This window comes from Macaca nemestrina, chromosome 3 (assembly GCF_043159975.1).
Source record: "Macaca nemestrina isolate mMacNem1 chromosome 3, mMacNem.hap1, whole genome shotgun sequence".
Taxonomy (NCBI): Eukaryota; Metazoa; Chordata; class Mammalia; order Primates; family Cercopithecidae; genus Macaca; species Macaca nemestrina.
Window position 1 is genome coordinate 173,481,869 of NC_092127.1, and position 27,182 is coordinate 173,509,050.

General features: G+C 40.8%; 1 protein-coding gene and 1 long non-coding RNA gene across 14 annotated transcripts in view; both read left to right on the forward strand.

The window, feature by feature from the left end:
• Nucleotides 1-27,182, forward strand: part of LOC105487840 (PPARG coactivator 1 alpha) — a 716,435-nt gene that overhangs the window by 291,074 nt on the left and 398,179 nt on the right. The window lies entirely within an intron of this gene.
• Nucleotides 1-27,182, forward strand: part of LOC105487841 (uncharacterized) — an 80,450-nt gene that overhangs the window by 47,335 nt on the left and 5,933 nt on the right. The window contains exon 4 of the long non-coding RNA XR_011621424.1: nt 1-27,182. This exon is cut by the window's right edge and continues 5,933 nt beyond it. This is a non-coding gene — a long non-coding RNA (uncharacterized lncRNA).

Below are 27,182 nucleotides of genomic sequence, written 5' to 3' on the forward strand. Positions count from 1 at the left end.
TTAACTGCTTCAAGTAAGAGTGCAGATCATGCTGTGATGTTGTACAAGAAATCAGATTAAAAAAAATAAATAAAGGTCTTCAGACTGTTAGCTCTTCCAAGAAAAGGCTCGGTACTGTTTCCTTTTTTTCTGCTGTACAGCCCCATGTATGTTTATGATGTCATTTGAGTAATGCTAATAAAAAACACCAATCGCCATATGCCATTTAGAACTTGTGGCTTTTCCTCATGACAGGCATTGTTTTAAAGTCCAGACACCTAGATATAATGATAGCCTGTATCTCCCTCTAACAAAAGTGCTGTGCTGTTTCCTTCGTTAGGTTCCGGAAGGCATTGATTCAATTTTACTTAAATCTCAGTGAGTTGCAAACAGTAGGTTAAAATGAAGAATGAATGAATAGAATTTATGGGGGAATAGTTGCATTTCATTTATACATTAGGCTCAAAGGCCATCTTTTAACTCAAATCTTTTCACCAAGGATGTTTACAGACGTGCTGTTTTCCTGCAGTGGCGATTTAAGCATGCTGTTGGCAGGAGTATAGTACTGTAAGATAACAAATTTATGACATACAGAGAATCCAATTCCCTTACAAGGTAACCTTCAAAATTGAAGATGATTTCCCAGAAACAGAATCTGCATCATTCCACACAAGCAGTGGCTCACTCATTCCATAGTTCTATCCTAAGACTTCTCATATGCAATTAAAATGACCACTCTTCCTGTTGGTCTCTTTCTTCAGAAGGTAGATTCCTTGAAGACAGAGCAGCTGTATCTTATCACTTGTAGGCCTGCCAGCTCTTATCCAATGATTGGTACCTATCTATCTTCTAGGCACTAAGAAGTCCAAGATTCTTTGATGGACTAAAGATGCTGCCTAAGCCCTGCCCTCAAGGAACTTACCATCTGGTGTTGAGACAGCAGAGAATTGTAAAGGTTGAGTTTCAAAAAAGATGAGAACCTTTAATGGATTTCTGTGCAGAGTGTGTAAAATGGGGCAAACTGGTGTCATGCTGGTGGTTTGAGGTTTTTGCCTGCACCCCTACTTGTTGACCTTTCTGTTTAGGCTCTGCCTCCTTGTCCCCAGTCCGACCTCCCATGTGACTGTCTGAGCTGGTATTATTATTATTATTATTATTATTATTATTATTATTATTCTGGGGTTATGCTTCTCTGTGGGAGTTGTAAGTGAGGAATATTATGAGACTCTGGCTAAGAAGCGATAGCTCTTCCCCATGTCCCATGCCTGGCATAAGGCTTTTCACACTCCAGGGCTCCAGGAAACATATTTTTCAATGAATAGATTCTATCTTCTGTTTCTGGCTGTTTTTTAGTTCCTTACTATCCCTCTCTATTGTCATTTTCATGGCCCTCTTCTGCCTTTGAAGATCTCCTGGCTCTCCTTTACCCCACTTCACATTCCAGGATGATTCTTGTGTCACGCCCTCCATTCCTCCTCCCATTATACCTTTTTTGTTGTGTGGCAGGACTATGGGTCAGCATGGAGGGTCAACAAGTAAAAGCCATGTAATGACTCAGTTGAGGTATGTTGCAAAAAGAAGAATAAAACACCCCACAAGCTAAAAAGGAAATTCTCTTCGGGGGCAGCACTGTTCTAAATGCTGGAGACAAAGCAGTGAATAATAGCAACTGAGTTATAGAAGGCTAGAGCCAGAGGAAGAGATCTGTATGCAACACGAGTTTATTGCATATCCTCAGAATGCCAGGAGCTGTAGTAGGTCCTGGGGATTTAACCATACTCTGGTCTAAAGGCTCTGAGAAGTGGCTCTTTCTGGGAGAGACGTAACCCAGCCCAATGATCCTTGAGACTTGAGATGGCTAGAATGAAGATTAAGTCCTTGTTATTCATTGTGTTTCTACTTGGAATCCCCAGAGGGTTTGCACTTGAGGATGGGTCAGTTGACTCTGTGCTCAGGGCTGCTAAGCTTCCAAAGGGCCTGTGAGGTGAGAGGATGCCATGTGCTGCCCGTGGGAATGGTCATGATAGCCCTAGAGAAATAAACGAGATTCTGGAGGATTTCACGTTCTTTTCTGATTAGTAAAGCTAAGAGTGGGATTAAGATATTTTTAAAAAATATTTTATTATTTGTGGTTACCTTGGAGCTATCAGCTATGTACAAAATAAAAAAAGAAGCAACAAAAGGATAAACAACAAAAAAATCGACTGGGCGCAGTGGCTCACGCTTATAATCCCAGCACTTTGGGAGGCCAAGGCGGGCAGATCACCTGAGGTCAGGAGTTTGAGACCAGCCTGGTCATCGTGGCAAAACCCCATCTCTACTAAAAACACAGAAAAAAATAGCTGGGTGTGGTGGTAGGCGCCTGTAATCCCAGCTACTTGGGAGGCCGAGGCAGGAGAATCACTTGAACCCGGGAGTCAGAGGTTGCAGTGAGCCGAGATTGCGCCACTGCACTCCAGCCTGGGCGACAGAGTGGGACTCCGTCTCAAACAAAACAACAAAACGAAACAAAATAAAACAAAACACCCACCAGAAATCAGAGTAAACTCAACGGTTGTTATCAGAAAATAGGATCATCTCTTTATCACTGATAACAGGATGGGCCTTCATGCCTTCCAGGGCGGCATTCCATTTTCTCCAGTAAATAATACAAGGTTTCCCCCATAATTACCTGATAGACTGGAATAGCTCCTCGGGGTCCCTTTTAGTCTATTGGGTAAATGATATGTTTTCTAATGGCATTCTTACCCAACAGTGAAGCTCGTGAACTAATGATATATATAGCGAGGCCTCTGTAGGGGACTGTGTGGAGGCAGTAGTTACTTTTATAAAGTTACACACTAGGCCCCAAGCTACAAGATTCCTGGGAGACAACATTTGTATTTAGTATTACCAGATAAAATAAACACTTTGCGAGAGCATTCTTAGGGCATTTTCACAGGATATCTAAAGAGGCCCTGCGTTGGGCAGGGCACCATTTCCAGCCAGTGACATTCCATTGGAAATGCAGCTGCTCTTTGTTGCTGTGAAAGACATGTTCAAATTAGTCTGGGACATTCCCATGACTAGTCTCACATGGCTGCCTGGATCATCGGCTGTGGAGCTGTTGATAGAGGAGTGATTTAGATGACAAAGGCAACCATGAGATCATGGAAAAATGCCCCGAGCAGCAGTACTAAGACATGGGTTGGAACCCAGCTCTGACATTTAGGGATAAGTCACTTACCTCGCTGAGCTTTAGGTCTGTCTTTCAAATGGGGACAACCATGACCACATAGCACGGGGATTGGAAGGATTAAGAGGGATGCTTCATGTGAATTACTGTGGGAAGGTTCCTAGCATGTACCAGGTCCTCAGTGAGTGCTTATTAAGAAACCAAACCTATAGTAAATCCTTTGGCCACTGAGACAAGTGTTTTGCAAACTTGCCTGCTCCCATAAATCACCTGGGATGCTTGTAAAAATACAGATGATCAGGCCTCTTAACTGACTTCTTAATTCAGATGTTTCGGAAGAGATGCCTGAGACTCACTCTTAAATCTCTGGGTGTTTAATAAGCATCTCAGGTGATTCTTGTGGTCAGGTTAGGGTGGAACACAGTGGTGATGACACAGAACCTGCAAAGGGTTTACTTAATGGCTTTCTGTCACCTAGAATGCTGAATCCGGATTGATTCTGTTATTTGTCTCATTTACAGGGCCCTTGATTTCTGCAATTAGCAATACAACTGAGCCATCATGGACAGTTACATGTTGATTCAGGTGTGAGGTGCAGATGTGTCCTGTGCCTTTATATCAAGACCATCTCAGCGTGGCTCAGCTGCCTTTCTTGGACAGACTGAATTTTTTGTTGTTATTGTTGCAACTCCAAATTCCAAGGCCCTCAAATGTATTCTAAGCTTAAAACAAATGTCAGTTGAAGAATCATGGTTCCCCAAAAAGAGAGAAATTAAAGTGACAAAGTCCACTGTAGTATCAGTGCTGGTCATCAGATGGTGTGGAGTTATCATTAAAATAGTCTCCCTGTAGTGGCAGTGATGGGCGCTAACTCTTCAAATGTTATGCCGTTGAATCTTCATAACAACTCTGAGTTATTATTCCCATTTTACAGATGAGGAAGCTGATGCTTGGAGACTGGTTATGTAACTTGCTCAAGATTGCTGAGCTGCTATAGGGAATGGCAGAAATGTTACTAGAACTCAGTTCCAACCATGGTGCTGTAGTATGTTCCTCACAACATATCCTAATGTTTCAGACTTTTCCAGCTGCTGGGTTCAGATGTGGTCTCATTGATAACTAATGCTCCCAGGCTTCTTGACTTCAGTTTGTCTGATTTTGTTGTTGTTGTTGTTGTCGTTGTTGCGACAGAGTCTGCTTACGTTGCCCAGGCTGGGTTCCAACTTTTGGGCTCAAGTGATTCTCCCACCTCAGTGTCCCGAGTAGCTGGAATTACAGTTGTGCACCTCCATGCCTGGCTGTAGTTCATCGGAGTTTTGACAACTTGCCTTCTCTAAATGTTTTGGAATTTTTTTTTTTTTTTTTTTTTTTTTTTTTGTGGAGAAAGGACTTATTTGTCCAGTCCAAAACTAGCCACTGCTATTTTGCTTTCATAATACGGATATTTCACCTCCATTTTGAATAACAGAATCTCAGAATTAGAAGTGGCTTTAATGATCATTTAGACCAACCCTTAAACATTGTCAGAATTTCAACTCCGCACTGACACATCATTAGCCCTCTGTCTGGGTACCTCCAAGGACAGAGAGCATGCCCTGTCACAGGCTGCCTGTAACAACTTTGGAAAGCATCACCACCTGTTCACATTTACTTCCATATATGATCTTCTGTGCTCTGATGGCAAAGATTAGAGGTACTAAAAGACAATGTTCCAAAAGTAATGGTTGGTTGAATCCAGGACATAGAATCCCTGGGTTTTGGAGAAATTGTCTTCCTTGGATAAATGCCAAAGCAACTTCACATTGCAGCCAAGCAGAATGGTAAGATGGCAAAACTGAAGAGGCTTTTAGGTAGCCAAGAGGGCTGATGTAAAGGAAACACGGCGGTGTTTTTAGGATTGAAGGGAGAGAGACTAAACCAGCAAAGGTAAAGTGCTGTGTTTGTATTTTATTGATTTCTTACCTATTGATTTCAACGGATGAACTGTCTGCCTGAGAGAAAAGAGACTGACAGTGAAGGCGAAACCCAGGCCCTTCAAGGGAGGGAGGGAATTACATCTAAAACACCCCAGGCATTCACTTTCACATTCAGCCCATGAGCACATTCTAGGGCTTTAATCCTCCTCTTGGAATCCTGGAGGGAGACAGATTTGTGGGCAAGCCCTCTACTCTCTTCCCTGGAAATCTCCACTGTGGAGATAGGAGTGGCAGCTCTCATTTTGATCTTACTGAGCCCCAGGGTGACACTACCAAGACTATTCCCAGCTTCATTGTGTCTGATGCATCTATGTGTTCCTGAGCTAGCCAGTGCTCATGCAAAGTAGATGCTCAATAAATGTTTTTTAAAAAATGAATGAATGAATGCCTTGATGAATTGTTCTCTTTGGCTAGGGGTTGGGGTGCGGGTGGGGTTCAGGCATTAAAACATTACTGACTTGGAAGTTTATCTGAACATCTCATTTTCTTCCAGGTGGGAAATACCCAGAGTGACAGGGACTACCCTCCGACTTCTCTTTCAGTGACCTGCTGTGATACTGTGCCATATCTTGGGAGCCTTGAGGGTTGGCCCCAGCCTTTTTCTCTTTGGTAGATACTAGATGGTGGTTTTTGCCATAGTAGAGGACTGCTGTTGGGGGCTGTTCTCCTGCCTCCATCTTCTGTATTGACTCAGAACACAATAGTAAGATAGTGCCTGGCTGGATCCTGAACACTTACATTATAGAGAGTCATGTGCTAGGCTTGCCGCAGAAAAGAGGGGGACAGAGATGAATAAGAAGTGACCTTTCCATGTATTTGTGAATTTCCCATGCAGTACCTAAGTAAGAAATAAAAGAAACCCATGACATGATTGTCACTTTCAACACGTAAGGTGACTGTGTTTTCCACAACAATAGTCAATCTTCCAAAGATATATGGATAAACATCTTTCTAATACTGTAAAATGGAATGCCATAAGTACATCTATCATGAATTAATGTTTTTATAGGGATGGGATGTGTGCTTCCTGTAAATATGACTGCTTATCACATAGAAAGTTTGCTTGAGAGTTAAGAATTCATTCATCTGTGAATTTATATTTAGTGACACATGCCACCCGTGTTTCTGAGTGATGGGGAACAGTAGTGAACCAAGAGTCCTGATCTCATGGAGCCTGTTCTCTAGAGGGGACAGGAAGGCAATTAAAAAAAAATCGGGAACATATATGGTATGTTAGGTGGTGATAAATGCTGTAAAGAAAAATTAAGCAGTTAAAGAAGATAGAGTGTTGTAAACGAAGATGAGCATGGGACACTTTTTTCTTTTTCTTTTTTTTTTGAGATGGAGTCTCGCTCTGTCCCTGGGCTGGAGTGCAGTGGTGTGATCTCTGCTCATGGCAACCTCTGCCTCCTGGGTTCAAGTGATTCTTCTGCCTCAGCCTCCCAAGTAGCTGGGAGTACAGGCACGCGCCAGCATGCCCAGCTACTTTTTGTATTTTTAGTAGAGATGGGGTTTCACCGTGTTGGCCAGAGTGGTCACAATCCCTTGACCTCATGATCCGCCTGCCTTAGTATCCCAAAGTGCTGCGATTACAGGCATGAGCCACCGTGCCTGGCTGGGACACTTTTTTTCTTTTGAGACGGAGTCTCGCTCTGTTGCCCAGGCTGGAGTGCAGTGGCGCGATCTCGGCTCACTGCAAACTCTGCCTCCCGGGTTCATGCCATTCTCCTGCCTCAGCCTCCTGAGTAGCTGGGACTACAGGCACACACCACCACACCTGGCTAATTTTTTGTATTTTTAGTAGAGACGGGGTTTCACCGTGTTAGCCAGGATGGTCTCGATCTCCTGACCTCGTGATCCACCCGCCTCTGCCTCCCAAAGTGCTGGGATTACAGGCATGAGCCACCAGGCCTGGCCCTGGCCAGGACACTTTTAAATAAGGTGGTCAGGGAAAACTTGACTGAGAAGGTAACATTTGGACAGAGGCGTGAAGATTGCAAGGGAGAAAGCTATGTGAGTAAATGAGGGAAGAGCATTCCAGGCAGAAGAAAAAGCAAGTGCAAAGGCCCTGAGTCAGGAGCGTGCATGACATGCACAAGAATCAGTCAGGAGGTCAGCTGGCTGGAGCAGAAGCAGAGAGAGTAAGAGAGGATGTCAGAGAAAGGGGATACAGTAGGGGCAATGATGCCTTTGGAATATGCCTTGCAAGATATTGAGGTTCTTGTCCCAAGGAGAGGCTGAAGGAACTCTTGGCAGGGATCTTATAATGATGGATCAGGTGTTAAATGCTCAGCTGGATATGACAGCTTTTCAGGTCCCTTGCAAAACTGCGATGGCACCATGATTCTGTGAGATAGAAAATGGTTGTTCCGTACCAAATGGATGGAATGTCTGAGTGAATGAGATTTGAGCCAGAGGGCCTCCACTCTATCGACGAGGTGATTGAATATCACCCTGGCATTTGCTGTAGGTGGGTGATGGGAAGTGAGCAGGGCTCTGGGAAGCTCAGCACAACATTTCATTTCACCGACTAAAGTCTTAGTTAGGCCCCCTCCCTGCCATGGCATTGCAATTTAGCTCAGTTTAAAAAATCAAGAATTCTTTTTTTCCCTTCAGTAGATTATACCCTCTTGGTATATAGGTAGGAGGGAAAATAATTTAGTTTGTGAGCCTCCAACAGGTACTTTATAGTACATTAATGTCCACTTAGCTGCCACATGGATTGCTCTGTCAATACCCAAGACATTTAAGGTTGCAGTTTTAGGATCTCTTTCACACTGGATATAGACACACTTGAGCTGAAGTTGTTGCCTCTTACACCCCCAACTGTGAGTGACTAACTGATTTTTTACCCTTCACCACCACTCAGTCGCGGATTGTTGGGTAGAAGCAGATAGCACAGGTGGCACCACCTGCTATGCTTTCTTTTATTTTTAAAGCTTTCCTTTTATCTCTAGAAGCTGTTGCCTCTGCTCTTTTGCCAGTTTGCTCAATGGTGAGGAAGGATGGGCCACCTATTATGGATGATCTTATGAGTTTTAAAATGTTCATTGTCAAATATTTGGGTGATTAAGCACTGGGATTGCCATGATGACCAGTGTATAGAAATCATGGTTAAATTGCCTTGTGAACCCTGGATTAAGGCTCATTTGTATGATCATGTAAAATAGTTTATGTGTCATGTGGATGGCTTTGGTGCAGAGAGATTATTATTATTATTATTATTTATTTTTATTTATTTATTTTTTTTGAGACAGAATGTCGCTCTGTCACCCAGGCTGTATTATAATAGTGCCGTCTCTACTCACTGCAACCTCCTCCTCCCAGGTAACTGGGATTACAGGCACCTGCCACAATGTTCCCTAATTTTTAAATTTTTAGTAGAGACAGCGTTTCGCCATGTTGCCAGGCTGGTCTTAAACTCCTGACCTCAGGTGATCCACCCACCTCGGCATCCCAAAATGCTGGGATTACAGGTGTGAGCCACCATGTTTGGCTGAGATTATCCCTTTTTTTTTTTTTAAATAAACTTTTAATTTTAAAACACTTTTAGATTTACAGAAAAACCGCAAAGATAGCATAGGGTTCCCACCTGCCCTGCACTCCGTCTCCCCTGTTACTAACATCTTACACAAGTAGGGTGCATTTGTTACAATTAGTGAACCAATAGTTATATGTTACTATTAGCTAAAGTTCATACTTGATTCAAATTTCTGGCTTTTATACCTCGCATCCTTTTTCTGTTCTGGGATCCCATCCAGGACCCCATATTACATTTATTTCCCAGGTCTCCTGAGGCTCCTCTTGTCTGTGACAGCTTCTCAGACTTTCTTTGTTTTTCACGGACTTGAGAGTTTTGAGGACTGGTCCGGCATTTTGTAGAATGTCCCTCACCTGGGATTAGTCTGTTGTTCTTTTCATGATTAGATGGGCTCATGGGTGTTTAGGAGGAAGCCTACAGAAGTAAAGTGCCATTTTTGTCACATCCTATCAAGGTCACAAACATACTATCAACCCAACTTATCGCTGTTGATGTTGAACTGGATCATGTGGCTGAGGCAGTGTTTGACAGATTTCTTCACTGCACAGTTATTCTCCTATCTTCCCTTTTTTAACATAGGACTTTTTGTAAGAAAGTCACTATGCACAGGTCTCCTGTAAAAAAACTCTACTGCCTCAAAGACGGCAAAGTTAGATAAATTCTGTGCAATTTTGCTGAATGAGCGATTTGTTCCTTTTTCCTAATTCACTTATTTATTCAATGATGTATTTATATCAGTATGGACTCATGGATATTTATTTCATACTTTGAGTTGTAATTCAACACCGTGTTATTTTTCTTGTTCTGACTTTGGCCATTGGGAAAATTAATCCAGGTGGTGGCTAGGTCCCTTTGATATACTGTCATCGTTGTGTGTGTGTGTGTGTGTGTGTGTGTGTCTGTGTGTATGTGTGTTTGTATATGTGTGTGTGTGAGCTCCTCCTTACCTTCTGGCACTACAAGATGCTCCAGGGTCATTTTTGTATATTTCCTGACCTAGTCTAAGAATCAGCCATTTTTGTACAGAGTCCTGATTCCTTTTATTGGAGAATGATGTGAGAAACCAAGAACTGAGTGTTAGGAGTGCTCCTTGTTACTGGGTATTAGTTTTAGGCCTGGAGGAGTTATCTTATCTTTAACACAAACATTTATTGAGGAGACAAAGTTGTGATGTGGTAGAAGGGGCTCTGAACTTGTTGATATTTGGGGTGCTAGCCCACCCTTGTTCATGTAAACGTGCCTGTGAACATGCGCAAGACACTTCACCTGTGAGCCTCCATTTCCTCTGCAATATGGAAGCATTCCTTGGAGATGTTGCAGATTCGGTCTCAGACCATCACAGTAAAGCAAGTATGGCAATAAAGCATGTTACCTGAATTTTTGATTTTTCTGTGCATATAAAAGTTATTTTTATACTATACTGTAGTTTATGAAGTGTGTGGTAGCATTATGTATAAACATTTACATACCTTAATTTAAAAATACTTTCTTGGCTGAGTGTGGTGGCTCACGCCTGTAATCTCAGCACCTTGGGAGGCCAAGGCAGGCAGACTGCTTGAGCAGGAGTTCAAGACCAGTTTGGGCAACGTGGTGAGAACCCTATCTCTATCAAAAATATAAAAAAGTAGCCAGGCATGGTGGTGCATGCCTGTGGTCCCAGCTACTTAGGAGGCTGAGATGAGAGTATCACTTGATCCCAGGGGGCAGAGGTTGCAGTGAGCTGAGATTGCACCACTGCACTCCAGCCTGGGTGACAGAGTGAGACTCTGTCTCAAAAAAAACAAAAACAAAAACAAAAACGCAAAAAACAGCAAACAAAAAAAATCTTTCTTGCTAAAAATGCTAATCATCATCTGAGCCTTCAGCAAGTTGGACTCTTTTTGCTGGTGGAAGGTTTTGCCTGGATGTTGATATTTGCTGACTGATCAGGGTGGTGGTTGCTGAGGGTTGGGTGGCTGTGGCAATTTCTTAAAATAAGACAGCAAAGAAGTTTGCCTCATGGATTGATTCTTCCTTGCACAAAAGAGTTCTCTGTGGCATGTGATGCCTTCTGATAACATTTTACACACAATAGAACATCTTTCAAAATCTCAGTCCTTTCAAACTCTGCTGCTGCTGCTTTATCAACTAAGTTTATGTAATATTCTAAATCTTTTGTAGTCATTTCAACAATGTCCACAACATCTTCACCAGGAGTAGATTCCATCTCAAGAAACCACTTTTTTTGTTCATTCAGAAGAAGCAACTCTTCATCCATGAAAGTTTGATCAAGAGATTGTAGCAATTCAGTCATATCTTCAGGTTCCACTTCTAAACCTAGTTCTCTTGCTATTTCTACCACATCTATAATTTCTTCCTCCACAGAAACCTTGGACCCCTCAAAGTCATCTATGAGGACTGGAATCAACTCCTTCCAACCTCCTGTTAATGCAGATATTTTGATTTCCTCCCTTGAATTGTAAATGTTCTTAATGTCATCTAGAATGGTGGATCCTTTGCAGAAGGTTTTCAATTTACTTTGCCCAGATCCATCAGCAGAATTGCTATGTATGGCAACTATAGCTTTATGAAATGTATTTCTTAAATAATAAGACTTGAAAATTGAAATTACTCCTTGATCCATGAGCTGCAGAGTGGATGCAGTGTTAGTAGACATGAAAAGAACATTCTATGAAAAGGACTGTATATTTCTATCAGGGATCTTGGGTGACCAGGTGTATTATCAATGAGAAGTAGTAACATTCTTGAAAGGAACCTTTGTTTTCTAAGCAGTAAGTCTCAACACTGGGCTTAAAATATCCAGTAAACCATACTATAAACAGATATGATGTCATCCAGGCTTTGTTGTTCCATTTATAGAGCAGAGACAGGATATATTTAGCATGATTCTTAAGGACCCTTATTATCTGGGTTGCTTACCTCATTATTGCTTACTTCATCATCTGAGTTTCAACAAAGATCCAGGATTTCTGAAATGGTAAATGAGCATTGGCTTCAACTTAAAGTCACCAACTGCACTAACCTCTAACAAGAGAATCAGGCTGTCCTTTTCAGCTTTGAAGCCAAGCATTGACTCCTCCTTTCTAGCTATGAAAGTCCTAGATGGCACCTTCTTCCAGTGCAAGGCTATTTTGTCTACATTGAAGATCTGTTGCTTAATGTAGCCCCTGTCACCAATGATCTTGGCTAGATCCTTTGGGTGACTTGCTGCACCTTTGACATCAGCACTTGCTGCTTCACTTTGCACTTGCATTATGGAGATGACTTCTTTCTTTCTTTTTTTTTAAAATTATACTTTAAGTTCTAGGGTACATGTGCACAACGTGCAGGTTTGTTACATATGTATACATGTGCCATGTTGGTGTGCTGCACCCATTAACTTGTCATTTACATTAGGTATATTTCCTAATGCTATCCCTCCCCCCACCCCTTCCCCACAATAGGACCCAGTGTGTGATGCTCCCCTTCCTGCGTCCAAGTGATCTCATTGTTCAATTCCCACCTATGAGTGAGAACATGCAGTATTTGCTTTTCTGTTCTTGCGATAGTTTGCTGAGAATGATGGTTTCCAACTGCATCCATGTCCCTACAAAGGACACAAACTCATCCTTTTTTTATGGCTGCATAGTATTCCATGGTGTATATGTGCCACATTTTCTTAATCCAGTCTGTCACTGATGGACATTTGGGTTGACTCCAAGTCTTTGCTATTGTGAATAGTGCCGCAATAAACATATGTATGCATGTGTCTTTATAGCAGCATGACTTATAATCCTTTGGGTATATCCCCAGTAATGGGATGGCTAGGTCAAATGGTATTTCCAGTTCTAGATCCTTGAGGAATTGCCACACTGTTTTCCACAATGGTTGAACTACTTTACAGTGCCACCAACAGTGTAAAAGTGTTCCTATTTCTCCACATCCTCTCCAGCACCTGTTGTTTCCTGACTTTTTAATGATTGCCATTCTAACTGGTGTGAGATGGTATCTCATTGTGGTTTTGATTTGCATTTCTCTGATGGCCATTGATGATGAGCATTTTTTCATGTGTCTGTTGGCTGTATGAATGTCTTCTTTTGAGAAATGTCTGTTCATATCCTTTGCCCACTTTTTGATGGGGTTGTTTGTTTTTTTCTTGTAAATCTGATTGAGTTCTTTACAGGTTCTGGATATTAGCCCTTTGTCAGATGAGTAGATTGCAAAAATTTTCTCCCATTCTGTAGGTTGCCTGTTCACTCTGATGGTAGTTTCTGACTTCTTTTTGTAAACCTCGCGAACCAACCTCTGCCAGCTTCAGACTTTTCTTCTGCAGCTTCCTCTCCTTTCTCTGCCTTTTGAATTGAAGAGAGTTAGTTAGGGCTTTTCTCTGCATTAGACTTTGACTTAAGGGAATGTTGTGGCTGGTTTAATCTTTCATCTAGGCCACTCAAACTTTCTCCATGTCGGCAATAAGGCTGTTTTGCTCTCTTATCATTGGTATGTTCACTAGAGTAGCACTTTTAATTTCCTCCAACAACTTTTCCTTTGCATTCACAACTTGCCTAGTTGTTTGGCACACAAGGCCTACTTTTCAGCCTATTTCAGCTTTCGACATGCCTTTCTCACTAAGCTTCATCATTTCTAGTTTTTTATTTAAAGTGAGAGATGTTCATCTCTTTCTTTCACTTGAATACTTGGTAGGAGTTACAAATTAGTTTAATGTTGTTGTGTCTCAGGGAATAGGGAGGTCTGAGGAGAAACAGGAAGAGAGAGAGGAGAACCATTGGTCAGCGGAGCAGTCAGAACACACACGTTTATTGATCAAATTCAATGTCTTACATGATCATGGTTCATGGCACCCTGAAACAAATACAATAGTAACATTAAAGTTCACTGATCACAGATCACCTTAACAGATATAATAATAATGAAAAAGCCTGAGATATCATGAGACGTACCAAAATGTAACACAGAGATGTGAAATAAGCACGTGCTATTGGAAAAATGGTGCTGACAGACTTGCTCATCGCAGTGTTGTCACAAACTTTCAATTTCTAAAAAATTGCATTGTCTGGGAAGTGTGATAAAGCAAAGCACAGTAAAGCAATGTATTCCTGTATAAAATGAGATCATTGGTATCTTGCTTATGTCATTATCAATCAGGATTGCAACAACAATCCAGAGAGTTTTTATCATTTGAAAAACATTTGCAAATTGAAAAAGTTCTATACAAAGATTAGTTTTATTTTCGTTGTCCTAATATTTTTGCATATAGTGTGCTTGTCACAATTTTAATTTCAGTTTGATCAAATTTCATGCACTTGCAAGCACAGGATCCCAAATACCAGCATTCGGTTATTTTTTTAAATAAAAAAAATTCTAATTTTTTAATTTTTGGAATTTAATTGTTAATATGTCCATTAGAAATTTCCATTATGGAAAAAGGGTCCTAATATTTTTATTTAAATTATTTCACTTTCCTCAAATGCTTCCATCTTTTGAGAGAGTTATAAAGGAGTCAGATAGGTCATATACTGACCAAAAGATGATTGTAGCTACCCCTTTTAGTCGTGTCAGCAAATCTTGGAGGGACTTTGAATCGACCCCCTCAGCAGGCTCCCCTCCCACACCAAATAAATGTGCTAAGTCAAAATAGTGCGCTAGCTCTGCAAAATGTCACATTGAAACAACCTCCTTACCCCCATCTCAATCTGCTTGCCTGCCCTCCCCTCCCTTATAGAAATTCTAGGTCTGCCAATGTGTGTAGCCAGAAGGTTTATATACCCTTCAATCTGTGCACCAGGAACAAAGCAAAGACTCAATCATACTTTTCCCACGCGCTGCAAGCTATGATAGCTGTGCATTGTATGTAATGTGGCAGTGCTTTCAGTAATTTTAAAAGAGAGTCTCTAAGGCAACTAATTTGAAAGGACAAAACAAAATCAAATCAACCCCTTTCTGTTTGATGTCCCTGTGTAAACCAACAAGATGGCATATGTATATCTGTGTGTCTAGATACATGTATATGTGGCACCATGGAGATACAGTCAGAGATTATGGACAGGAGGTTCTACTCGAAGCTGTCAGTCTCTGGGCATTGCTCCCCTGGCCTGGGCAACCCGGTGGAATAACTTCCAGCTGTGGGCTACAAATGATATAGGAGAGGCAGCGAACCTTCTCAGCATGAGGAGAGACACATTTTGCCAGTGCTGCTGTGTTTGTGCTGCTTATTGGAATTTTAAAATGTGGTCTCATCCAGGAAAAGGCTCCCCTGCTCTGTCCCAGCAACTGATGACTCTGAGGGTTTGCTTCTGCACCGGGTGCCAGCTCCACTCTGCTACTGACTCATTCAACTTCCTTTCTTTCTGCATGGAGCTCAGCTCACTCATAACACCTGTTTAAATCAGTTTATTTGCCTTTCCTTTTCATTAAGAGCTCATATCAGAGAAGAAAAATAAGCATGCAAGGAAGATAGTTGCCTGTTTTTATTATGGGACACGATGCAGAGATGCTCATTTTGAAAATGAGAAATATTCTATTCAAACAGGATTTTCTTTTGCTGTAAATAAACCCGCCTGTGGTCAAATGACTAAGGAAAGAGAAAGCAGGGCAGTGGAAGTTCAGACTGCTTCAAAGTGTGTTTATTTAAATTAACACTCACGGAATTTCAAGTTTGAGATGGGCAGGATGCCTTCTCATTGGTTTGGAAAAAGCTCCCCATGGGCTGTTCATCTTAAACACAGCCTAACAGAGTGGTACTTAATGAGAGTGATGCAGATCTCAAATTCAATTTTGTTTCTAACTGGCTAAAGCATGTGTTTAGCTTTGATCTGTAAGTAGGAAGCAGAAGCATGGTTGGCTAATGTTTGACTTCTAGTTGGCCTAATGAGATTTTATGAATATCAATATTGCTACAGCATCATAATGTATTTGCTAGCTTTTTGCGGCAGTGAAAAAATATTGCTGTCTATTAGTCAAATAACTGAGTTTCATAATGCCACAGTAATTATTCCGACTTCCCTTTGGTGAGTATGGGGCAACTGCTTCTTAATTTTCGGAAAGGTCAGCATATTTTTTTAAATTGATGCTTAGTTTGACTACCTCTAATGTCAGTCAACTGTCGTTAATAGGCTCTATTATACCACAAAAGTGCTGATATTTTAAAAGTAGTTGGTGAACCCCAACAGGGCTGCGTATTCAGGACTGCTCTATGAGGTTGCATTAGACATTCAGCAGTGGTACGAAATTTATGTTGTTAAATTCAGTTCAGCCATTGAAACTTGACAACTAATTTTGGATAAGAATGATTAGAATTGATACACTCTCTTATTTTTGGAAGTGGCTGTTTTTCAAAACAAATCTTTTATCTAGTATGGCACATAATTTAGTGGAAACACACACAAATGGCATTGCTGTTGATCACAGGGCTTGGGGAGCATTCAAATCATTAGATCCTGTATTTTTGAGAAATAAATAAAGACTAGTGTATGAGAACCATGATGTGTATTCAAAACAATATGATTATGATAGTATTTTATAAAATATTAGTTTTTAGAAAAGGAGATGGACAAAAAGTACTTGGTGTTTGTTTTCCTTGAATTTTATCTTATTGTCATTAACATAAAATGTAACAAAACAGTTGAACATTTCTGGCATGGCAGAAAATGCCAATAAGAAGGAAGTAAGGGCCGGGCATGGTGGCTCACACCTGTAATCCCAGCACTTTGGGAGGTCGAAGTGGGTGGATCACCTGAGGTCAGGGGTTTGAGAACAGACTGGCCAACATGGTGAAACTCCATCTCTACAAAAAAAAAAAAAAAAAAAATACAAAAATTAGCCGGGCATGGTGGCGGGTGCCTGTAATACCAGCTACTTGGGAGGCTGAAACAGGAGAATTGCTTGAACCTGGGAGGCAGAGGTTGCAGTGAGCTGAGATTGCACCACTGCAGTCCAGCCTGGGGGACAAGAGTGAAATTCCATCTGCAAAAAAAAAAAAAAAAGGAAGTAAGGAACATCTATTTCATGAGTGACTTCTCCTATAGGAAAGGCCCTTAACATATGTATCCCACTTCATCTTAGTAAGATTATTCAATATAGCCAATATTTACTCTACAGCTGAGGAGACAGCTTTGGTGAGTCTGGCCCGCTTGTCCAAGGCCCATTGTCGGAATATGGCTGAGGGGAGTACATACTCAGATCAGCCTGGCTCAAAAGCCCTTTTATTTTATTTATTTTATTTTTATTTCCATAGGTTATTGGGGAACAGGTTGTGTTTGGTTACGTAAGTTCTTCCGTAGTGATTTGTGAGATTTTGGTGCACCCACCAGCTGAGCAGTGTATTCTGAACCCTATTTCTAGTCTTTTATTCTTCACTCCCTTCCCACCCTTTCCTCCCAAGTCCCCAAAGTCGATTGTATCATTCTTATGCCTTTGCATCCTCATAGATTAACTCCCATTTATGAGTGAGAATATACCATGTTTGGTTTTCCATTCCTGAGTTACTTCACTTAGAATAATGGTCTCCAATTCCATGCAGGTTGCTGCGAATGTCATTATTTCATTCCTTTTTTTTAATGGCTGAATAGTATTCCATGGTGTGTGTGTGGGTGTGTGTATACATATATATACACATATATACATATATATACATACATATATTTTGCAGTTATGAATTGTGCTGCTATAAACATGTGTGTGCCATTTCTTTTTATTAAAATGGAAGCTTCACAAGTGAAAGAGTTATATCCCCTTTGGTTACCTCTGTGTCTCCTAGTGCCTGATGCAGTGGTTAGCACTCAGTGAAGCCATAGCTCCCTGCCAACCCCTTTCCTGCTGACCTTCTCTGAATTTACCATCGGAACCTCCCTGAACTATGTAGGAAGCTTAGCTATCTCTTTATGTTTTATCTTCAATGAAATGAAAACCCTCTTATAGTGCTTATTTGCAATTTGCTGCCGGTCCAGCCTCCATTCCCCTTTCTAGTAATTCCCTCATAGTATCTCATGACAACCCCAAGAATGAGATCCTGATAGACCCATTTTCCAGGTAAGGAAAGTGGGGTTTGGGGGGGTGCAAGGAGTTAAGTGGCCTCTTATCGGCACACAGCCCCACATCCCATAGGTGACAGACTTGGTATCTGAATCCAAATCTGTCTTCCTTCAAAGCCCAGGCTCCTTCCATGTGAAACCTGAGCTGACTCTTGCTGGCAGGGGTAGAATTGCGATGAGCTGAACTTTCTAGGTGGGAGAAGGCTAGAATTCCTAAGTATGAGCAAAAGCTCAGAGGTGGGAGAGTATGTAGCTAGACTTGAGAAGAGAGACCGTTGAATAAAGTCATCGAGATTCGAGTGTTTTAGCTTTACTTGCTCAAGGGGGACCTGCATCATTTAACCATGCTATATTCTTCCTTTTGACCACTGCAATCCCAAGTCATGCTCTTCCTTATTTAGGACCAGTCAGTAGGACTTGAGAACCATTTCATTGAGGGTAGCTTTGACTCTTCGCCAGACTCCTTTTCTGATCACTCATCCTATAGTCAGCAGCTGTGAAAGATCTGAAAACTTTCATTCTAAGAATTTGCAGATCTCAGAATAAAACAGAGTGATTTTATCTTTCCAGGATCTGGATCCTGCCTCTGAAGCCTTCAGTCAACCCTGTATCACATTGGCTACCGGTAGCCATAGTTTGAGTGTTTTGTTCAGTAGGTCCCAACTTTACCCTTGAGTTCAAAGCGTATTTCTAAATTGCAGCTTGTTTCTAGAAATGGAAAGTATATCACTGATGCTCATTCTGCAAATATTGAGTGACAGAGCCTTTTCTAGGTATGAAGAACAGGAGTCCCTGAACTCAGGTGCTTATTTGTTACAAGGGGAAGGGACAATATATAAGGAAACACATTTAAAAATGAGCATTTCAGATTGTGGTGAGGTATGTGAAACAGCTGAGTTGAGATGATGGCGACATGGGGCCAGGCAGGAAGAATGAGCTAATTTAGAAAGCATTCCTCTTTGAAGAGATGACATTTGACTGAATATGGCACAATGAAGAGCCAGCCATGCAGCAGTCTTGATATCCTTCTTGGTAGAGGAGACATAGGCATGATGGAACAGCTTCATACTCTGTTCAGAATCCCTGGGCAAATTTAAACTGCACATCAGATCCAATTACAATATACGATGGTAATACTTTTACTTACTTAATAGTTTTAATAGTCTTAATAATCACCAAGTAATATGTTAGATACTCCATATGTATTAGCAGTAGTTGCTAAAATGTAAGATGAATAAGAACAAGGCTTTTTATCTGTTTTGTTCAATGATGTATCCCACATGCGCATAGAAAGTGCTCGATGAATATTTGTGAAATGAACAATTTGTTACTGCAACCCTGCAGAGGAAGCAGTACCTCTTCTAATTGAGAGATTAGAAGCCTGAAATCCAGAGAGGTTAAGTGGGTCAGGTGGTTGAGAAGGAGAGCTGGGATTTGAGTTTGAGGCTGTCAGACTTGAAAACCACTGAATTTCCCACAGTGCTCTACCTCACTTGCTTGGCATAGTAGATTTGTCCTGCCTACTTCCAAAGTCTAATCTTGTTAGTGTTCCACTAGTCAGGACTTAGGCAGAGAGTTAATTTGGCTGCTTTGCTCTCTCTTGCTCATCAGGGAGTGGCCCTTTAGCAGTGTGATCACTATATGGTCCCACTGACTTCCCAGCTAATTTGCTGCCTTTGATATGGGCTCAGATATTTTCAAAAGCCAGACCTCAAACTCTGACTGCCAAAGTTTGCCCTCTAAGAAGTTTTATATAAATCATGGAATCAGAGTACAGTTCGTGCTTGTACATTCAGGAACATGTGTCACAGAGAGGAAGGGAACCAACGAGGTGAAAACCTACTATGTGACTTGTTTGTGATGGGCATTTGCATTTTAGGTACAAATTCTAATTTAACAATAACTATTATAGGAAAGTGGTGATGAGAATTGGTTTGGAGGTCAGATAGACCTGGATTAAATCATGGACTTTAGCATTTATAAGCTATGTGACTTTAGAAAAGTTACCTAATCTCGGCCGGGCACAGTGGCTAACGCCTGTAATCCCAGCACTTTGGGAGGCTGAGGAGGGCGGATCACAAGGTCAGGAGTTCGAGACCAGCCTGACCAACATGGTGAAACCCTGTCTCTACTAAAAATACAAACATTAGTCAGGGGTGGTGGTGCGTGCCTGTAATCCCAGCTACTCAGGACGCCGAAGCAGAAGAATTACTTGAACCTGGGAGGTGGAAGTTGCAGTGAGCCAAGATTGCACCATTGCACTCCAGCCTGGGCAACAGAGCGAGACTCCGTCTCAAAAAAAAAAAAAAAAAAAAAGTTACTTAATCTCCCTGATCCTTAGTTTCTTATATATAAAATAGGTATGATGTGATTTATCGTATAGGCTGATTGTAAGGATTAACAAATAAGACATTTATAAATGTTTGTCCAAAGCCAGCATTCAGCAAATGTGATATCATAAATGATTATACTTCATCGAGTCTAAGATGCAATATATTAAGTACCGTTATTTTACATACCACTAAGAAAATGCTGTCAGTTCAACTATCATGCGCTATCATCAGTTGTAAGATACTTTGTGATATCAGAGGTGGTAAGATGTAGGAAAAGGTATATTTTAGAGTGATTGAAATATTGTACATATTCTAGGTTATATAATCCATTAATAATGGCAATAAATTAACAAATTACTGAAGCATCTAAGGCAAATAATTGGCTATTGTTTGCTAAGTGCTTTAGGAATCAAGTACTGACACCTTTCTTTATAGCCTTTCTCAATTATTCATGACCCTCAAAATCAAAAAGATTTTCCTTACAGCAATTCAAGCTGTCCCACAACAATTTAAGCCAGCTTCTACCTGTTTATTTCACTCCAGAGCTAAAGAGCAATTGGTCAGTGTCTTCAGAACAGCCATTCATCTGCTTGTTAACTTATAACTTAAATGCCTTTCTTTCAGACTAATTACAGTATAATTATCTAGGCCTGTAAAAGCTCACCAGTGCAATGTGGATGAATTCAGGGAAGTGAGCGATTTTTAAAGTTGGCCATTTAGTGATTCAACAAATACTACTGGAGAGCATGACATATGCCTGATCTTGTTTTAATGTTGAGATCGGGACAGTGAGCTAGACAAGCTCTCTACTCTTGTGGAGTCTGGGGGAAGACAGATAATAAGTGAGTGACAAAGAAAATAATATTTTGTTTGGCAATGAAGTCTGAGAAAAGCAAAGCAGGATAATGAGAGAGAAGTGACTGATGAAGAGGCTCTCATGGTATAACAGCAGGGAATTTGCCCTGGGGGATGTCTGTTGAGCATCCTGAATGATGGGAGGGGAGGGAGAATATTCTGGTCAGAGGCAATAACTACTGCAAAGATCTCTCGTAAGGTAGAGATGGGCTTAGAGCATTTACAAAACAAAAAGGGGTGGAGAGTGTAGTGAACATAGGAGGGAGGGGGGAAGGAAAAGTGTGGAGGTAGGCAGGGGCTAGATCATGGCGGCATTCATAAACCTGGATAAAGAAGAGTTTATTCTAAATGTAAAAAGGAAGACAGCGTGTGTACGTTGGAGGGGTAAGGGGTTAGGGGAGTGGTTTGTTAAATTGAAAAGTGATATCTAATTTGCTTTTTAATTTTTTCTGACTTCTCTGGCTGCAGAATAGAGAGGGAGAATTGTGGGGTGGGGGATGAAGGCAACAATCAAAGCAGGGAGACCAGTTAGAAGGATGCCGCCAAGATCCAGACCAAATCAACAATGGTGAGAATAGAAATGGAAAGACGGGGTTGGATCAGGACAGGCTTTGGAAGTGGAGCTCTTGGAATATGGATTTGGGAGGGTGAAGGAAAGAGAAAAATCAAGACTGACTCCTAGGCTTTGGGCATGAACAACAGAATGGATGGGCATGCTGTTTATTGAGGTAGGAAGAAGCCAGGGAGGTGCGTATTCAGGGGGACATTTGTGGTCAAGTTCAACTACTCATCCAAGAAGAGGCAGATAGGATATGCAGGAGTTCAGAGAAAAAAATCACTCTTAGAGATATACATGTAGGATATTATTTAATGCTCAGGTGAGATTTTCTAGGAAGAGAATAAAGACGGAGTTGAGAAGATATTTAGAGGAAGAGAAAATGGAGCACACCAAGGAGATTCTGAAGGAGCCCCCCAGAGGCTGACACTATTAAAGATGAAGAGCTTTACAAATCGATTCAGAGAAGAAGAATAAACAAAGGATTAAAGATGCTGAGAGCTGAATCTTAACTGCAGAGCAGTTGACCCATGATGGACTGGGAATGTGGTCCAGGGGGACTTTTCCTGGGAACAAAATGGATGGTCATCAGAGGATCCACCATCTTTAATTTTTCAGAAACACAGAAAAGTGAAATGACTTGGCCAAGTTTATGCAGCTAAGAAGTAATAGCTGGGATTTGAACCCAGAGATTTTTGCTCCAGCATGTGGATCCTTAATCACAACCCTATACAGCTTCTATGTGGTATCCTTGAATAAATTAAATTTGAAGGAGAAAAATAAGTGTCTTGTATCAAAGGAGTGAAGGGATGGGAACTGTGGATTAGCTTAGTAAAAAGATATTTTGGTCAGCAACACCATTTGGGTAACAAAGCCATTTTGAAGGAAGCCAGAAAGAGTTACAGTGAAAATAAACATTGTTTCGAATGGAGACAGCAGGCAGAGTTCATTTTCCCTCTTTCCCTTTCAGGTAGTTCTTAATAATAAAAGCCACCAACCACTATTCATATCTGATTAAACAAAAGTTAAAAAAACAAACAAACAAACAAAAAACGCGCACACACACACACAGAGAAAAGATCGCAACAGCCAAGAGGCAAGCTTAATCTTTGGTATTTAGAATGATAAAGAGGAGCAATATGTGAAATCCACTTAAAATATGATTTCATGTTCTCATATACATTTTGAATTTATGGAGAACTGACTTCTGCCATTTATTCAGAGAGCAAAAAAATGCATATACTATGCAGCTGAACTTATCATACCATAATGGGACACCTAGCATTTTCCACGAGTGATTGATCTTCTCCACCCCTTAACAGTCCTTTCCTAACTGTTACCAAAAAATGGAATACATTTCAAGCTTCTCTTGAGTTGAATTGAGCAGGCACCAAAGAAGACACTAACACTTGCCAGCTATAGTAAGAAAAAAAAAAAAGATAGCAAACGGGGAGGGTGGGGGAGTGTCTCCTTCAGTTTACTAAAAAGGAAGAAAATTTCAACTGGGAGAAACACCCGGGGGTGGATATGTTAATTGGAATATTCCCCACTAAGGTTAAATAGAACTTAAACACTGTTTGAAGCCTGTATTATATATCCCAAAATACATACTGAACCAGGAGGTAAAGAAACTGGGTTTTATTTCCAGCTGTGTCGTTGATTTGAACAAGTTGTTTAACCTGTCTTTGGTGCTCAGTTTATCCATCTCCAAAATGAGAAAAACAGAAAGCCAGGGTTCGTATTCAAAGCTAAGGGTCCTGTTCAAATTTGAGTTTTATGATGAATGGATCTTATTTCAAAAAATATTCATAATCATAATAGGAAGAAAGAAAACAGCTGGGTGTAGGGATCTGTACTTTCTCATTTTGCATGGACGCACCCCCAGTTACAGAGATCCTAGTGCTTGCTAGTTCCTTTCTTGGATCTCTTGTGAATCTTGTAACTTGCACCTCCCCACTTGGGTGACCAACTCATTATGGTTTGCTCAGGACTTCCCTGGTTTTAGCACAGAAAATTCCATATCCAGGGAACCTGCTCAGTCTGTGTCAAACCTAGAGGATTTTTCACTCTAGTTTCCACTGAACCTTAGGTCATACTTGCCTCAGTGTTTTTGTGGTTTTGTTTGCAGCTAAACCACAAGCCTCATGAGGGCACAGAAAGTTAAACATAATGATCATAATCCTCCTGTACTGTTTTTTTTTAGACAGGGTTTTGCTCTATTGCCTGGGCTGGAGTGCAGTAGTGAGATCTTGGCTCACTGCAGCCTTGATTACCAGGGCTTAAGCAATCCTCATGCCTCAGCCTCCCGAGTAGCTGGGACTACAGGCGCATGCTACGTTTTGTAGAGAAAGGGCCTTGCCATGTTGTCCAGGCTGGTTTCCAACACTGGGCTCAAACTGTCCATCCACCTTAGCCTCCCAAAGTGCTAGGATTACAGTCACAAGTTACCGTGCCCCACCCTCTGCTTGTCTTTTTGACAGGGAGTGTTGGATACATAACATATCCCTATTATAAATACTTCACAGATTGATTTGTTTCTCAAATGCACCTTAAGATCTTAAGCATCTGCCTTCTTCAATATATTTTGCTAGACATTTAAAATACATTATCATATTTTAATTCAAGAGCCTGTTGAGGTTAGCAGTGATACTCCTACCTATAGATTAAAAAAAACGAGGTTCGAAGGAGAGAGTCACATAAGGCTAACCATCTTCTTAGTGGCTGACCTGAGATTGGAACGTAGCTCTTCCTTGAGCAAAACCCAGACTCTCACCACTACATCATGCTGGTTTTTGCTTCCTGGGACTGGAACACCCTTTCCCCTCACTTGACCGGAGGATGTCTGATACATTTCTCAGGGTGTAACTCAAGGTTTAGCAACTATTCCAAAGGGCTTTCTACAATGCCCTTACCTGTTAGAATCTCTTTTGAGTCAATGACATTTGTTTTTAGATATTTAATTTTTCCTGCCTTTATAATGTTGTTTTTTTATCTGCGTCTTGCTTTGCGTTTCCGAGTGATTGTGTACATCTTGAAGACAGAGATGAGAGCTTTCTCGTCTTTGAATTCCCAGCTCCCACATGGCTACTTATTCATTCATTTACTCATTTATTCAAGGTGTGATAACTGGGCTTAGCAGCATCTTGCCTGAGAAGGGAACGGGACATGCGCTTCACCTGACTTGAAGTCAGTGGGAAAATGTGATATGAGAAAGCAGAGAGGAAGTCTTAAATTGGGTTGACTGGCCATGTATTTTGAGTTGTAGTCAAGTGCCAGACCACCATGACTTACACAAGGCTCTTTCCATAGCATTTTTCCCTCTGTTTTCTCAACAATTTTAAAGCTCCGCCAGACAATACAAATGTTCGGATTCTCTGAATGTTAGAAGAAGCCATTTGCTTGATTAATTTATTTGACAGGCATGTTTTGAGCATGTGCTTGTGCAGGATGTCATGTCCAGATCCCGTGGGGAATTTGAAGAGAGCAAAGTTCAGCTGCTGCCCATCAGGGGCTTGGGATCTGGATGGAGAAGCAAGATGGACACTTAAGTCACTGTGGTAGAACACAGCTTATGAGCATAAGATGCAGTTGCGTGAGTTTGCAGGGCCAGGGGAAGGCATCACTCAGGTAGGTTTGGACAACTACTTAGAGGAGATGGGACTCAAATTGGGCCTTGACGTTGGAAGAAAGTTAAAAATAACAGTGGTTGCCAATTTCAAGTGTCTGCATGGGAAAAGTGGGTTTGGGTTTGTGAGTTCCTTTTCTTTGTCCGTGGTCCTTTATCTTTCCTTGTGGGAAAGCCTGCTTTTCTGAGACAATTTGTCCTGTACTCTCTTCTTTCCCTCCCTTTCTCGTATTTTCTCTACCTTTTTGGTTTTTTCTCCTTATTTTTCATTTGTTGGGATCTGCTTTTGTTTGACAAGTCCAGTATTCCTTTCTGGGACTTGTGGCCCAGTTCGGTATCAATTTGGTGTTGTTTCTGACTTGCAGTAATAGAAATTCTACAGTCCAGCCAACAAAATTCAGATCACACCATCTCTATACATCAACAGAGTCACCATTAACCTTTATTAACATAGCACAGGAAATAATGTCATCAGATTTTCATGTGAATAAAGAACATGGGGAAATGTTTTCAGCATTTTATGAAATTTTTATGGACTACGGACTGATTGGCATGTTAATAAACAGCAGAAAAATATTTCGGTTTGCTTTCTAGTTATCCTCGTATTTTCTATTGGAAATTTGTTGTCAACTGGCATGTCTTCTATGCCCAGTGTACACATGTCTGCGGATAATTGCTATTTATACTTCATTTATAAAGAAATCCTAGAGGAACATTGGAACACCAATCTACACTATTTAATTTCATTTTTGTTCGGATCAAATCTTTCTGGTGCTGAAAGGAAGGGAGGTGGTTGATTTTTTTTTTTCAAAGTATGCCATTTTTTTGAGATGTTTTCTAAATTATTTTATTTCTGAGTGCTGGGAGCCTGGCAAAAATAATTGAATTGTCAGTGTTTGGTGCAAATTCAAATGTTCATCGACGAGGCTATTTTTGGATTGCCAGTATTCCTCGTCCTCTTTCATGTAACTGTATAAACAGAGCAATTGTACAATTGGTATTTTCAGAAACCACTCCATGCTCCTCTGTAGTTACCTTCTGTGAATCTGAGTTCTGCATTTTGCCTCCTGTATTCAAAGTTTCCATTTGAAATCAAATCAGTGCTATTATTACTGTTGCTAACAATAGCTCCTGTCCACAGCAGGGAAGAACAATTAACGAATTCATCAATTGTGTTTGTTTACATGTGTGAGCTCAAGGCTAATTATTTAATTAATGTCTTCTGTCTTGAACAGAAGTGTTAGCACATGAAAGTGTTGCTGAGTGGCAAACAAGGTGAGGGTTGAGAAATTCCAACTTATTTGTGACATATAAATAGACATTTATTTATTTAAGACCTAGAGTTGGGGTAGAAGTATTTTAGTCTCAGTAGTTAACTTTGGGAGTGCTTGATACCGAGTTAATTAATTAAATTAGCAAATGCGTTTTGGAGTGATTGGAATCTCAACAGTTAACTCTGGGAATGCTTGATACAGTTAATTAATTAAATTAGCGAATGCTTTTCATAGTGATTGGAAGTTACGTCATAGCTGTGACTAAATAATACTAATAATAAGTGGCAAACTATTCAAATATTTTACAAAGGTTCTGTCACATTTCATGTTGTAGTATTGGACAAATGTAGCTCCTGATTGTATGCAACCTCAAAAGCTCAACTCAATCTCTGCCTCCTCTGTGTTCTCCCATAACTCCTTATTTATACTTTTTCTATAGGGGTATACTTCGAATTGTGTAAAAAGGAACACTTTCTCTCCGTGGATGTTGGCTTACATCTTGATGCCACGTGATCATTCACCATGTTTCACACATCAAGTGTTCCATAAATGTTTGCATGAATAGAAGGCTGATTTTCAGAGTTTCGTTGATTTTAATACCATGCAAGAAAATAGCTTGCCCTGAAAACTCCTCCTTTTTAAATTTGTAAGTACAGATAGAAAAATGAGACAGTTACTAGAACTTTGTGGTTAATAAAAAGCTCCTTTCTTTAGCTATCTTCATGTTTTGTGAGGAAGTGGCTTAAATCGAAGAAAGAAAAATCTTGAGCATGTGCTTGTGCAGAATGTCATGTCCAGATCCCAAGGGGGAATTTGTATCCAGCAATTCCCTCTGTTGAGAA